Below are 9,061 nucleotides of genomic sequence, written 5' to 3' on the forward strand. Positions count from 1 at the left end.
TTTCTATCTTCTAATTGTAACAAGAGGAGAATGGAGACAAGCATCTCTTGAGTGCATGATATACTTGTACTTTTTTCTGTTTCATGTTTTACACCTTCACAAGGAAGAGTTATTTTATATGGTGTTGGATTCATTTGCTTACCTAGGGCTTATTGTTTAGCTTAGTGGGTATGCAAGTTAGGTTGTCCAATTCCATTGTTGTCAGATAGTATTAGAGAATAATGGCCTTTTTAACCCCATATTTCCAAGAAGTTTTTAAAATCTTCATATGCAAATGTGTAGGTTCGTATTTATTATCCCTTTGTTTTATGCTCTGATCTGTATGTCTTTTATTTTGACAAGATCAAGGGGATACATACATTTGAAGGATAATACATACGTGACTCTGAAAAATAAAGATGATAACATGCATGTCAATTACAAATAATATATTTACTTAAAACTACTACCATGTCAACATCCTTATTGATGTAAAGATGCTAATCAATATCTCCATTTGGATATACTCATTTTCTTGGAAACTGTGAACAAAAAATGTTAAGTACTTTGCTTGCAAAGTTAGACACGAATGATGAACTACTTAAAGTGTGATCAAAAGGTCTAAATGTATGAATATAAATCTATTTAGTGGTGTTTAAAACATAAACTCAGTTGTGTGTGTGTGTGTGTGTGTGTGTGTGTGTGTGTGTGTGTGTGTGTGTGTGTGTGTGTGTGTGTGAGAGAGAGAGAGAGAGAGAGAGAGAGAGAGAGAGATTAATAATTATTTTTTTGGAATTTATAATAATTGTTTTTTTTGTCATTTGATACATTCCAAGGATGTAGCATATTATAGAGCAAACATTAAATAATATTAAAAATTAATATAAACAAATGTTTTCACTTGTCCATTCAACTATGCACCCACATCATTTGCTTAAAGGTTGTGCCAATCAACCTCTCAAGTGTGTGTGTGTGTGTGTGTGTGTGTGTGTGTGTGTGTGTGTGTGTGTGAGAGAGAGAGAGAGAGAGAGAGAGAGAGAGTGTGTGTGTCTAATAATTATTTTTTGGGTCATTTGATACATTCCAAGGATGTAGCAAAAATTAATATAAATGGATGTTTTCACTTGTCCATTCAACTACACACACATCATTTTCTTAAAGGTCCTACCAATTAACCTCCTCATGTATTACATAGGTATATACAAAAACATAAAGGAAAAAATTTCACAATATTTTGATTTCTCTCTTAAACACTACAAGACATTTACTCATAGTACAAGATTTGGATTTAAGTGATGTTGCATATGCATAACTAAGAAGATTAATTCACACCAACTTCTCGATCAAAAATAATTCTTTGATTTCTCTCTTTAACGTTGCAATACTTGACTCATAGTACAAGGTTTCGATTTAAGAGATGCTCCTCATACATGTCTAAGAAGATTAATCTAGCTCCAAGTCTTAAATACCCTAGATAAGAGCTACTTAATATTAAACCATAAACAAAAGTACTCTCAAACAAAAATCAATTAAAAAATGCAACAAATAAAAAAATAAACGAACAATAAAACTTAACCAACCTTAAGAAAAATACAGTTTTACATATACACGGAATTCAAATTTATTGTGGCTTGTATTTCAAGGAAATACACATAATTAGACTAAATTTGACGGGATAGTTTATACCCAGGCTTACTTTCAAGTTTGACCTAACCATTAAGAAAATATGGCATGTATTTCACACATATGCGAAATTTGAATTTATATCGAAACTTACTATTTGAATTTATATCCAAACTTACTTTCAAATTTCAGGTGGAACAAAAGGGATCTTCTAAGTTCCTCTGGAAAATGACGTTGCAAATATACCACTCGAGGCCTCGCCGGGATTCGAACCCAGGTCGCTGGATTCAAAGTCCAGAGTGCTAACCACTACACTACGAAACCACGATGACAAAATGGCCCGCAAAATTCTATCTGAATCTTATGCAGGCTTATGAATTTATAAGACCGTGTTTCCGTACACGGTAAATATAATTTTTAACGATCCGTACATGGCATACCTGAGTGTGATATTTTCCGTACTCGTTCTTAGGACTTCGGAAAATTATTATGGATTGTGCTATTTAGGTAATTCTACCATCTAATGTTGTCAAAATTAAAATAAAACAAAAATATTTTATGTTTAATATTTAGTAATTATTATTAAATTAGTTTATGTTATTATTATTTTTAAAATGAAGTGTACTTTTTTCTTCTAAGTTAATATGATTTAGAAGTTGATTGTAAGATTTTCTTCAACAATAAATGTTATAAATTAAAATTAAAAATTAAATTTTTGCCTAAAATCTATGAAGGGATGATAAGCATTTTACCAAACAAATCTATCAATAAATCAATAATATAACATCTTCTAATCTAAGTATTACAACCTATAACTTATTTCTTAATATCATTATCTTTCATTGTACTTGAATCTAGCCTATATTATCTTCCTCATTACATTCAAAAGATGACAATAAAGGTAAAAGTACCTAATTAATTTAATCTAACAATCATTAACATTACATAATCATCATTATCAAGAAGTATTTTCTACATTCAAAGGATAAGGGAAGAGAATATAAACATCAGAATTTGTTAAATTTTTATATGATATTTGAACAAAAGCTTCACTTTTACCAAAAGAAAATTTTGGAATAATAGAGATCAATCATGGTATTGCCTACAAAAGAGACCACATGATTAGGAGGCCCAAAATCTTCCTCTTGTAAAATAGCTCTTTAGATTTAATATGATTTCTTTGATAGTATTCTAAAGAATATTTTAAAAGTTGAATAACAAATTTTAGAAAATATTAATTTAAAAATATTGAATAAAAGATAATTAATAATATTTAAATCTATTTTTAAATTTAGTAAAATAATTAAATAATTTTTAAATTTTCAATAATTAAATTTTGTCAGTCATATATATATATATATATATACATATGTATATGTACATATGTATGTGTACATACATATGTATATGTACATATGTATATATACATATACATATATATGTGTGTATATATACATATATGTGTGTGTATATATATATATATGTATATAAATATGTATGTATATATAAAAGCTATTCTCTCTTGATTAAAATTTACATATATATGTATGTATATATGTATGTATTTATATGTATGTATATACATATGTATACATATATATATACATATACATATATATATAGATATATACATATATATATATATATACATACATACATATACATACATATATATGTATATATATGTATATGTATGTATATGTATACATATATATGTATATGTACATGTATACATATACATATATGTACATGTATACATATACATATATGTATATGTATATATGTGTATATATATATATGTATATGTACACACACACACACACACACACACACACACACACACATGTACACACACACACACACACACACATATAAGCTATTCTCTCTTGATTGAAATTTACATCATAATTTTAGTTTTAATAATAATAAAATTATTTTGTAAGATTGATAAAATAAAATATTTTCACTTTTAGGAGAAAAGAACAAATAACCATTAGGGGGTCTAATGAATGTGATGGTTTTGTGATAGATCCTCCAAGACCTACTTTTTGTTGAGTCAATGCCTACAAAACAAACATGTCAAAGAAAATCACTTAAAATGTACTTAACGGTACAATCATGTTTATGTTTTACAACACATTGCATAAAAGATGTGACATTTTAAAAGAATTAGTGTTGTACATATTTACAAATTGAAATTATTGGTTGAAGAATACAAACTAAATATATTAATGTATAATTTATATTACATTCATGTGCACACATGTTGCATACATATTTGGTGACATATCAACATGCACAACTATTGGTGCATAAGCACTTCTTAAATAATCTCATTTGCATATAGACCCAAAAATGTATGACAACTTCAAGCATTGAAGTCAACATCTTTTAGTACGTGCATCCACGGCTAATGGTGTAACACTCACCAATTGAATTAAATTAAACAGATGGAAGCAAAAAAGAAGAAGAAGAAATAATACAAATTTGAAATCATGAATTCATTGCATGAAGCAAATATTAAATGCAACTCATTCTATGAAATGACCTCTTACTTCCCGCAACAATTCAAAATTCAAATCGACCAACCATTTCTTCAATGATCAAACTCCTATAAGAAGGATATAATGCTACATTAAATTCTTTGAAAATTCATTTTATGACCGCTCTTGACTTATTCTCTATAGTCTACACATTCTTTGTTTTTGTTCACATTGATAGGAAATCTCATTTTTATCATGTTTATTTCTTGTTATTGTATACTTAATGTACGTTTACATAATGTTCAATGCATTATTTATTTTTCCAATTTTACTACTTATAATGCAGTTTTTTTCCATCAATTTTACTACTTTGACTACTTACAACTATGATTATTAAATGTTTTGTGGTGATTATTAATGTATGTTCAAATGTGTGTCTTTTTCCTCTCAATTTTGACCATATTATTCTTTGTTATTGTATGCTTAATGTACACTTTCATAATATTCAATGCATATTTGATTTCCAATTTTACAACTTTTAATACACATTGTTTTTATAATTTTACTACTTTGACTGCTTCTAGTCTATGCTTACTAAATGCTTAATAGTAATGATTAACATATGTTTAAATGCATATGCCTTTTTACTCCCATTTTTGTCTTGTGTATTTGTGGTTATTGTATGCTTAGTGTACTCTCACACAATGTTCATTGCATTTTTTTTTCCAATTTGTTGCTTGTAATATACCTTCTTTCAGTTTTACTACTCTCACTACTTACAATCTATGTTTTATGATTGATTTATGGTAATGATTATCATATGCTCACATGTATATGCCTTTATTATGATTTATTATCTATAGCTTACTCTCTATTTTAAAATGAAGTTATCAAAGTTTAATGCCTTTATCAGGTGCATTTTACTATAGTTTTTTTCTTTAGTAAATGTGGGCTTATATGTGTATAGTGTAGTTTTTTCTTCAAATTCATCAACAACATTGGGCTTTCATTGAGTTTATTAGCTTTATAATATTTTTAATGATTACACAACAATACTAGCTCTGCATAGTGCACAATTAGCTATGTGATGTATTCATTGATGAAATGTACTTGTCCACCTAGTTATGTTCTTTCCCATCTTTAAAATGAAAGTATTTATGTATTCATACAAGCTTCACACTCTCATTTCTCACATTACCAAGTTTGTTTTGTAAAGTGGTCAATGAGTACATTACAAAAATAACTCTACATAGTGCACAATAGTCTTTTGATATGTACTCAATGATTTAATGTACTTATCAACCTAGTTCAATTGCTTTTAATAAACCCTTGGATTTTACATTGTTGTCATGCTTTTCTCATGTTCTCAATGAATACCCAACAAATCTCTCTTCATTTTATAATGTTGCCAATGAATGCATTACACAACTATCATACCATTTTTCTTAATTAAATTGGTAACAATGTACATTACAAAAGAAATTCACCAAATTGGTATTATCATTTTCTAATGTATTCATTGAATAAATTAGAAGTTGTTTATAGTGTGGATAACTTGAATGTCCAATGATCAACATAGTATTTTTCTAAAAAAACTTGAGCACCCACAAATGCTTCTCACCACCCTCCTTTGCTACACTTACTTTACCTACATGTTTTATTAATTTGTCATTGATTCGTTTGGAACCTTGAATATACTCATCTGCGTACCTCTATTTGACTGCATTTCCTCATTCAGGTAGCTAACTGCACTATTAGGTTGTCATCAATGTATGCAATGCTTAGTTGGCATTGATTGTATGTATTGTTAAGTTGACATTGATAGTATGAATTATTAAGTTGACATGGACTATATGCATTTTTTGAGCCAACATTAATTATATGCATTATTTAATTCACATTAAATGATTGCATATGTATTATAATGTATCCATTTTTCAACTGATATGTTTATATGCATAACTCTAGTTTTCAATATGTTGCTTTCCATTGTACACCTAACATTATTTCCATCAAAAGTTTACATTAACTTGATGTGCTCGTGAATGTATGTACAATGCTGAACTTTCTTTTTAAGGTAAAGTTATAAGCATGGAAAGAAAAAATAAAATAAGTACATTAAAGGAAACAAACACAACAAAGGAAGAAAAGACAACAAGGGGAACTAATAGAACTTTAAGAGTGTCATGTGGAGTTACATTTATAGACACAAATTTTAATGAAATTGAACATGTACATGCTCCCATTGATCCTCCTATTGCAGATCCACAAGTCTTACTTGGTGCTACTCCTACCAATGCAGTAGATGATCTACTCCTAGCAATGCAATAAATGATGCTACTCCTACCAATGCAACAGATGTGAATGTGCATGAAGAAAATGGGTGAGGGGGGATGTTGCCCCAAGTAACACTACTCGTCAAGCCAAAAAAAAGAGTGAAGTGTTGAGAAAATGGATGGGTCTGTGCAAGAAGTTGGGTCTCACTTTTGGCCAAAAAGTGGAAGTGTTTTTCCTATTTTTGAAATTTTTGGTCAATTGATGTCAAAATTTGAGGCATTTAGAGATTGAATATAAAAAAAGTTCAAAAATAAAAAATTTAGTGTTTGGAATCTAGTTTTTGAATATGTAATTTATTTGTTTACCTATATGATAGATTTTTTTTTGGTATGGATCTTTAAAAATCACTTTTTCAAAATGCCTATTTCAAGACCATACCACGCTTGTGTACAGACACCATAATTTGACACAAATAAATGAATTTTTGCAAATCCTTTTAAAGGGAGTTACCTAATACACCTAAGATTGATGACAATATTTTTTCTTAATTTTTAATTGAATAATTTTATTATTATTAATTATTAATTGGATATAAAGGTAAATTTTAAAACCTCTCATGTATGGACCACATAATTTGATCAAAATCTCACTTTTTTCAAAAAAAAAAAAATTAACCTCAAAAGAATTTTATGTAGATTGATGACATATAAATTAATTTAAGAAAAAATTATAAAATAAAAAAGTAATTAAAGTTTTAGTGAATGTCACTTTTTAATGTTTAAGAGATAGTTTTGATTAATAAATAATGGAAAAATAGCAAGTAAACTAATAACACTATAAAATTTACATTTTTTGGAATCAGAACAATAAGACCTATAATGGGTTTTTGTTTCATCAAAAAATTCAATGGGGACGACTATAAAAAAAATATGACAATACCAGAAATTGTTGATTAAATGCCTTAGAAAAAAATGGATCATAAAGGCATTGCTTGGTGGGCCCAAGCCTATGCCATGCCTTTCCCCAATGCAAAACTCCATGCAAAAGTCGCATGCCATACCAAATTCTCGCTCATGTCTAAAGAATCAGGCACCCAATTTGCAATTCAAAAATTGGGTGCCTGATTGCTTTTAACTGTTGTACCTGATTATTTAAAAATTAGGTACTCGATTCTTTTTAAAATCAGGTAACTAATTTGTAAGCGGGTACCCAATTTTTAAACAATCGAGTATCCAATTTTTAAACAATCAGGTACCCATTTCTAATGTACCCGTTGGGCCCCAAAAATTGCCCCATAGACTGACTTTCAATGATTGAAATGATTGAATAACAGTTTCGATTTGCAACAACGAATTATGTCATAGTTATTCTATTTTCTTGTCTTCTTATACAATTTGCAAGCTACTTATTCAAATTCAAAATTGGTGCAAACATGGGATCAAAATAGCAAAGAAAGAAGAAAGAAAAAGTTCTTATAGATGAGGAGATTGTAGCAAATAAAGAGAATGAAGTACAACGTCAATGAGAGAGAAGACAGATAATTAGAGACTTGAACAATGTTTCAAAGGAGAAAGACATTGAGGATACCACAACGGATGAAGAGGTCAAAGAAGAGAACCCAATACAAGAAAATTCAGGTGCACATTCTAATCATGCATTCAATACAGGTGTGTCTCCAAACCCTTGAATTTTCTCTCGTGATGAAATTGGTGATTTTTTAGAAGCAGGTTATGATTTAAATGATTTAGATTTTCTTCATGAGAAGCAATTGTCAAACAATCATGCACAAGAAACTCCAATTGAAATGCATGCCCCGAAAGAAATACCAAGAAAAATTGAAAATGAGATTCAAATCCCAAATAACAGTGACAATGAAATATCAATTGAAAATAAAAATTGCATGAATGTAGACATAGAAACACCAACTACTGAACAAACATGTCAGAATGATAGTAAAGTGTCTAAACATAATTTTCATATTCCTAATGATGTGCTAGATAATCTTGAGGGATTGGTATCATGGAGACAACTCAGGACACATGCTAATAGATTGTATAGACATTTTTTTTATAATTAAAAATTTGGGTTTCAATGTCAATTAATGTTGTAACTAATTAAAATGTCTAAAATGTGAAAAGTAATGAGAAGATTGAGAATGTATGCAAAACCCAAGAATAAAAATGAGGCTTTAAAACAAGTTGTATCCACTGTTGTTAGTGTCTTTGATGTTATTGGAAAGAGAAGTTGGTCTAAAGATAAGACTATAACACGATGAGCAATAACAACAGCTTTAGTTAACAAATCAACATCTGACAAAAGATTGATTAGTAACATAAGTGGATATCTTAATGTGAATCATAAGACTTTAGAAAGAGCTATAAAGAGAAGGGTTAATTTTGAATGTGATCTAGCAAATATTTTATGGACTTCTAGTGGTAGACTCCCGAGATGTGATATGAAACTTACTAGTGAAGTCAAAATTTGGTTGAAAATTTTTGGCATGATAATACAAGAGTATCACCTAATTCAAGAGATGTTCTTAAATTGAGAATTGGGTCAAAAATATGTGATCTACATCCTAAACACTTTTTGGACATGACTCAAACTGAATTATTTTAAAAAATTGTAGATGGTAAGGTATTAAATATTACCATTAGTCAAAGATCTTTTGAAAAGTGTAAAGCATGGTATGTAAGGAT

General features: G+C 28.8%; 1 non-coding gene across 1 annotated transcript; it reads right to left on the reverse strand.

The window, feature by feature from the left end:
- Window positions 1–1,854: 1,854 nt before the first annotated feature.
- On the reverse strand, window positions 1,855–1,926 carry TRNAQ-UUG (transfer RNA glutamine (anticodon UUG)). The gene has a single exon. It is a non-coding gene; the product is annotated as a tRNA-Gln (tRNA).
- Window positions 1,927–9,061: the final 7,135 nt, after the last annotated feature.

This window comes from Cupressus sempervirens, chromosome 7 (assembly GCF_028749045.1).
Source record: "Cupressus sempervirens isolate cs-2001-9-10 chromosome 7, ASM2874904v1, whole genome shotgun sequence".
NCBI classification, from domain to species: domain Eukaryota; kingdom Viridiplantae; phylum Streptophyta; class Pinopsida; order Cupressales; family Cupressaceae; genus Cupressus; species Cupressus sempervirens.